This window comes from Trichechus manatus, unplaced genomic scaffold (assembly GCF_000243295.1).
Source record: "Trichechus manatus latirostris isolate Lorelei unplaced genomic scaffold, TriManLat1.0 scaffold00061, whole genome shotgun sequence".
In the NCBI taxonomy this organism is placed as follows: Eukaryota; Metazoa; Chordata; class Mammalia; order Sirenia; family Trichechidae; genus Trichechus; species Trichechus manatus.
In genome coordinates, this window is record NW_004443997.1 from 7,677,440 (window position 1) to 7,684,677 (window position 7,238).

Sequence of the window (7,238 nt, forward strand, 5' to 3'; positions counted from 1 at the left end):
ACTTTCCAGGGGAGTACACTGCTGTTCAGGGAGGTTAGGTGTTTGCCAAAGGTCAAGGGGCAGAGCCTGGACTTAAACTCAGTTCTATGCCTGTGTTCATAGCTGCCATGCCATGCTGCCTCTCATTGTGAAGATTAGACTTAAATAACTGTAAAATACTGTACTACTAGTGCTTAAAGGGTAAGTGCTGCATAAGTCCAAGACGCCATTCATATCAATAATAAAGGCTGGTTGGATAACAAGCCAATAATAAGAAGTTGAAATTATAGACTAGTCAATGTAACAGAATTTTTAAAAATCATTTTAAGTACACAAAATGATAAAGCTTTTAATTTTTAAAGGGCTTTAAAACCAAACCAAATTCATTGCCATCGAGTTGATTCCAACTCATAGTGACCCTATAGGGCAGCGTAGAAGTGCCCCATAGAGTTTCCAAGGGGCACCTGGTAGATTTGAACTGCCGACCTTTTGGTTAGCAGCCGTAGCGCTTAACCACTACGCCACCAGGGTTTCTGTAAAGGGGTATAGAGTTTACATAATAATTTCACATTATTTTGTGAGTCTCACAGCAACTTTGTGAGACATTATTGTTCTCTTTTTATAGATGAGGCTACTGAGCTTAGAAAAGTTAAGCAACGTCCTAAAGATCACACAGCTGGTAAGTGGCAGAATTGACTTAAACCTTGATTTGCTATTTCAAAGGTCAGAGCTCTTTTCCTTTATACCACAAGTTCAAACAGTTATTTGGGGGACTAAATTCATAATTACTCTTCTTTTTTTATTGAGATAAAATTAACATAACATCAAAGTCACCATTCTAAAGTGAACAATTCAGTGATTTTTAGTATATATTCACAATGTTATGCAACCATCACGTTCTAATTCCAGAACATTTCCATCATCCCAAAAAGAAAACCATACCTGTTAGCAGTCTCTTTCCATTCCCTTCTCCCCTCACTCCCTGGCAACCACTATTTAACTTTCTGTCTGTATGGATTTGCCTATTCTGAGTATCTCATATAAATGGAATCATACAATTCATGACCTTTTGTCTGGCTTCTCCATATTGCATAATGTTTCAAGTTTTATCCATGTTGTAGTACTTCATTCCTGTTTTATGGCTGAATAATATTCCATTGTATCAATATAACACTTTTGTTTATCCATTTGTCGTTTAATGGACATGTGCGTTGTTTCCACTTTTTAGCTTATGAATAATGCTGCTATAAACAGTCATGTACAAGTTTTTTTGTGAACATATATTTTTAATTATCCTGAGTTAAGAAAATCAACTACCTTCCACCTGGGAGTGGAATTGCTTATAATTATTTCTGTAAGATAATTCAAATGAAAATTCTTTGAAATAGTTTCTTTTCAGTTATTTGTTCAGCACTCCTCCAAACACACACATCCATACAGCTTTGTTTATTTAGCTGGTTTGTTTCCCAGATCTTTTCTTCAGATTCTGGGCAAGTAATCTTTAATTCCAAGTGAATAATCTGAGTTCAACACTGCCTACCACATTCAAGGCACTGTGGAGAACAAACGAGTAAGATTGTTACCACTAACCATATTCAATTGATGGAATTAAGAAATGTCCATCAAATGTCCTTTAAAAGCTTTTAAAGGTCCTTTAAAAGCAAGGCAAAATGGAATCATGCTATCAAGAAGTTATCAAGCACTTTCTACACACAAAAAAAGAAAAGATTGCTAGGGAGATGGGGTAAATTGGAGATAGAATTTGAGCTGAGTCTTGCATGCTGGGTAGCTTTTCAAGAAGTAATGGTGAGAGATAACCAGTACTTCTTTTTAGCCTAGTTCAGATATTGTGAACAAAGTGTAGGATGCTTAGGGATAGTGACAAGTACTTTGGTTTAGCTCAAAGTCCCTTGCATCATATACCAAGAGGTTTGAACTTTGAACAGTAGATACTAGGGAGCCATTTAAGGTATTTGAGTAGAAGAGACTGATACTATCAGAGCCCTTAAAAGATGTTTCCATCAGCAGTTTGTAGAGTGGCTTAAAGAAAGAAAGAGAATGGGAATGAGAACTTGGACTTATAATGAGGTCTGGAACTAGGACAACCTCAATGGAAAACAAGAAAAGCAGCTTGTGAGAAATTTATTGAGGGCATTAGCAGCTTGGGAGAGAGAGCTGAAAACAAGGAGTGCATCAGATAAATAAAAGAAGTGTAGAGAAGAGAAGAGACCCAGTAGGGACTCTGTATTAAGAGGTGAGAGACAGAAGATGAGCCAGCGGAGGTGAGTTGGAAAGCAAGTCTTAGACAAGACAGCACCACACACACCAAGAAACAAGAAGAGCCTTATGAGGAAATACCTCATACAGGTCGTGGAAGGGGCTGTGACCTGAGAAGAATCCTATTGGATTTGGGGAGTAGGAGGTTGTAGCGAGTGACCTGAAGGAAGAATTCATTTGAGTGGTTTGAATGACTGCTAGATATGAAATGAGAAGTTAGTAGGATACAGAATTAAGAGGTCATTGTTATTATTGTTGGAGGAGGTGGTTAATCTGAAAAAGGAAGATTGATGGATGAAGGTGATTTAGTGTACAGAGAAATTTTAAAATGGAATCGAGAAATATTGAGGATGCGTGCATTGAATGGCCTCAATCTCAGTAAAGTAGAATTTATAGTATTGTTGCTTATTAGTAGCACTACAGCTAGACTGCTTAGAATTAGAAAATATCTTGAGTTACCTCAGGTAAGATCAAACTCTGTCTTCCTATCCTATATAAATGTTTAATCTTTTAGCTATGTATTGACCATTTATTTGCCTATGCTCTTAAATGCATTCCCCCCACAAAAGCATAGCTACATGATGTAATAATGTACAGTTGTAACTGTCGAGTCCATTTTTCTGCTAATTAGTCAAGCTGTGTATTTTTGAGTACTAATAATAGTGGGAACTGAAGTACATATAGTGTTTTGTTTAAAAGTTAGTTCATAATCTTTAGTTTGAAATTTTATAACTGTTTTATTCTTTCTAAAACATGCCCCAAACTAATATTATTGTATTTTCTATAGAGTAGAAATATGTTCATAATCTGTTATTTCAGGCACTGTGCTGACATTTTAATCTGCACAATATTTCATTTAGTAAAAAGTAATGAATATATGTCACATTGACATTGTGAATTCCGTTTTAAAATGTTGAAAAATTGGTTCCTTGTTTGTTGTCAAGTTGGGAGTTCCCAAAAAGAAGACTGGTTTGTTAAATGAGTAAATCAGGAAGTAATGAGTATATCAGTCAAGACCTCCTTCATTCCTTTAACCCTTTCTCCTCTTCCCCACAAAACAATGGGAAGTCCCCAACCCAAGATAGATCTTCTTAAATAATTTTAAGCAACTTTACAAGTAATACATACTTTTCGCTTGAAAAACTAGAAAATACAGATGAGAAATTAGAAGAAAATAAAAATTATCTTCTATACTCAGATATAACTGTTAGTGTTTTGACAAATAACTTCCCAAACATTTTTCCTGTGTCTATTTTTAAAAGAATTTTTACATAGTGTAGTTAGGGTTATAAGCAGCTTTTTTATGTAACACTGTATCATTATACCATATCAATAAACATACATCTTTCTATCTTTAAATATACTTCTACCACATTACTTTCAAGACTGCACTGTTGTATAGATATACAAGGTGAATTCCTTTTCTTAGTCTTTACTCTTACAGAATGGTTTAAATAGTTTCTTAGTTATTCTTTCAATCTCCAATACAACTCTCGGTTTCTTTCCAGTTATAGAAGATTCTACAGCAGATAGACCCTAGGAAGTTGGTTTCCAGGAACACTTTAATTTTTCTTCACATGGGTGGATGAATAACATTATCATACTGTATGCCCTGACAAAGGTTCTCATTGCTTGAGAATATGCCCCCACCCCCTGCTTTTTCCATCCACCAGAAATACAAGCTAGTATCTTACAGCTCTATTGACCCAACAAGGGCTTGAAAGGATACACAGTTATCTCCCAAAACACATGGCTCGTTCCTTGGCCTCCATCTGCTCCAGCGGAGCTCCATCTACCCGCCTTTCTAGACTGTCACCACTTTCCTTCCTCTTACATTCCTGCCTATTCAAGATTTTTTTGGTTCAAGTTTTACATCCAGACCTCTTAGTTATGAGCCCTTCAGGATCATTAAGAAAGGAGAGATGTTGGATTTGTCCAAAGTAACCAACCACTACAATATTTCTTTTCTATTTCTCTAAGGTCTGTATTTCAGCCTCCTTAATTTATTCTATTTTGTATTACACTTTAAACATTTGTCTTTATTTAAGTCTAAAAAATAGATCATTCATTCTCATTAAACATTTTACTTCAAATTTATATCACTACAATAAAAATGAGTGCAAGTTTATAAGCTGTTTCCAAAAAGTAGACATGGTTCAGTAGGGTTTGTTTTTAACATTTTATTTAATGATTGGGTGATTGAGTATAGCTTATGAAATATGCTAGTGATCCCAAACTGGCTAGCACCTTAGAAAAACAGATTAAAGTTCTAATTATCATTGACAAAGTGAAGGAGTGCATGGGAATTAACAAGAGGAGGTTGACTGAGGAGGTATGCTGATGATTCCATTAAATAAAGTTTAAATATAACAGCGTGCTCCAAACTGAAAAAGCATGGAGGAAAGAGAAATAAGTAGCGTTGAGTATGGGACACTAAAGTACTATTATCATTTAAATAGCCATAATACTATTAATAGTATTGCTGATATACTTTGAAGTTAAACAGGAGCATTATTTTTTAGGGTAAATCTTATTTTTGCAAAAAATTCTGTACATATCACGTATTATGTGTGTGTATGTGACCGCGCGAGAGAGAGCCTTGCTAGTAATAAAAAACAGAAGACTGATATCAAAAAGTTCTAATTGCCACATATTGTTCATGTTATTGAACATGCTGTAAAGTGGTAGTGCTGACACAAGGAGCTTTGGTGGCACAATGATTAAGCATTCAGCTGCTAACCAAAAGGTCTGAGGTTCAAGCCCACCAGTGGCACTGCTGGAGGAAAGACCTGGCGATCTACTCCTGTAAAGATTACAGCCTAGGAAACCCTGTGGAGCAGTTCTACTCTGTCATATAGGGTCTCTGTGAGTTGAAATCGACTCGACAGCACACAACAGTGCTAATACCGCATTAGTGGGATTTCCATCACTGTCAAAATATGAATAGGTATGGTTGACGTGAACACTGTTTCTCCCTTGTGAGCCAGGTAAGATAGATGAATGTGTTAGAATGTGGTATTCTGTGTGTATTAACAGAGATTTATACCTGCACTTTTATATAACAACTGAACAAATCAACTATGAATTGCCTTATCTAGTGGATTTTATTTACTATGATACCTGCTTCCACCTTCTTGTAAAAGAACCAAGAGCTTGACTTTTTTTATTTTGGCAAATCGGGAAAAAAATTAGGAATGTATGCAGGATAAAGGGCAATTGGTACCTTAGGGAATCCAGGAGTTAAAATGAGTGAAGTCAATATAAATAAGATAAATAGGATTAGAAGTTGGGCTGTTGTTAACATCCTAATTTTGTAAAGTCCATGAAGAGTTTTCTCATATCGTAGAGCTTGGAACAAATTAGTTCTAGAGAATTGTTGTAAGACACCAAGTTTAAAAGAAAGACTTAAATCTCAAAAACTCCCATCTCTAAATTACTGTCTTTAAGTACTTGCTTTAAACAGAATGTATTAATGGTTTAATTTGGTATCACTCTGAAATTTTATTCTACAGTTTGCTAATGTACCTAATACAGTCCCTGCACATATCAGATACTTAGTAAATATTTTTAATTGTTTATTGGGCATTCTAAGTCCTAGGTTTAATGTAAAATGTCACATATATGGTGTGCACTGGGACTCCTGAATTTCCATAACAACTTTTTGCTTTTGATCAATGAATTTACTCCACAGTGAAGTGCTATCTAGAATCTACCAATGGGTGCAGAAGGGGCCAATATATAATCTTTTTTTTAAAACCTAAGAAATACTGTTTGAGTATAATATGCAAATTTCAAAAGACCTAATAATTTCTCACTGGGGTTTAAAATGTCTCACGACAGAGTACTATCAGATATTTATATTGTATAATTTACTTATTGATAGTATACACATTTATAACTCTTCGTTATAATATTATCTGAGTAAAGAACTTGACATTTGCTCTGTTGATTTCTGCATGCTTCTGTGGATGATAAGCTTCTAACCTTTATTATTTCAAATCTTGAACTAAATGTACTGCTTCTTACTTATGTAACAAGATCTTTTCAGCACTCAGGAAATATTAACTTTACTTACCTTTATAAAAGGATCAAATTCAAAGTTATTTCTGTTGTAGTAATAAAACTTTTACTGATCATACTTACACAGTAGTGTCTGTTAACAAATTAGAACATCATCTGTAACTTAGCAGATTGATTGATTCCTCATGCTTGCTTTCCCACTAGAAACATTAAAATTGTAATAATATCGAACTCTGTCTATTCTCTGAGATGAGGAAGTCACATGATACCTTCCAACTCCGAAATCCTGTGATTCCATGTTAATTTTACATGAAGGAGAAACCATTAGGCCAAAGTGAAACAGTGAAAATGTTAACACAAACGAGAGATCACAGAAGGGTTTTGTTAGCATGGTTTCGTGTGCTTCCTTGATAAAAATTTTATTAAAACCATTATGATGGGCAGTTGTAACTACTATGAGTACTTAAGAATAGTTAAAACTATGAGTGAAATAGGGAGTGTTTTGGAAGAAGGCAAAAACGACATGCCCCCCCATATCCCTTTTTTCTAAATTTACCGAATTTGCCCACGTACCCATACATTTGTAGCACACATATCAACATTGTCCTGCTAGTGTGACTTTATCTGGTTATTCACTCATTTTCTATTAGATTTAAATTGTTTAAATTTATGAAAACTTGTAAGTTTATTGGTGAGGGGTAAGACAATACACAGTGCTGGGGAAGCCAGCACAACTTGTACAAGGCAAAGTCATGGAAGCTCCGTAGACACCTCCAAACTCCTTGAGGGCCCAAATTACTGGGCTGAAGGCTGTGGGGACCATGGTCTCAGGGAACATCTAGCTCAATTGGCATAACATGGTTTGTAAAGAAAATGTTCTACATTCTACCTTGGTGAGTAGCGTCTGGGGTCTTAAAAGCCTGTGAGCAGCCATCTAAGATACTCCACTGGTCTCACCCCTT

The 7,238-nt window shown here is 35.4% G+C and overlaps 1 protein-coding gene across 8 annotated transcripts in view; it reads left to right on the forward strand.

Annotated features, from left to right (window-relative positions):
• Positions 1 to 7,238, forward strand: part of TAOK3 (TAO kinase 3) — a 178,154-nt gene that overhangs the window by 19,313 nt on the left and 151,603 nt on the right. For 4 of the 8 annotated variants that reach the window (XM_023733757.1, XM_023733764.1, XM_023733762.1 and 1 more), the window contains one exon: positions 605 to 658. The exons of the other annotated variants lie outside the window; for them this stretch is intronic. The gene's annotated coding sequence lies outside the window, so the exon portion shown is untranslated. The remainder of the gene's footprint in view (positions 1 to 604; positions 659 to 7,238) is intronic. 8 annotated transcript variants of the gene reach the window in all.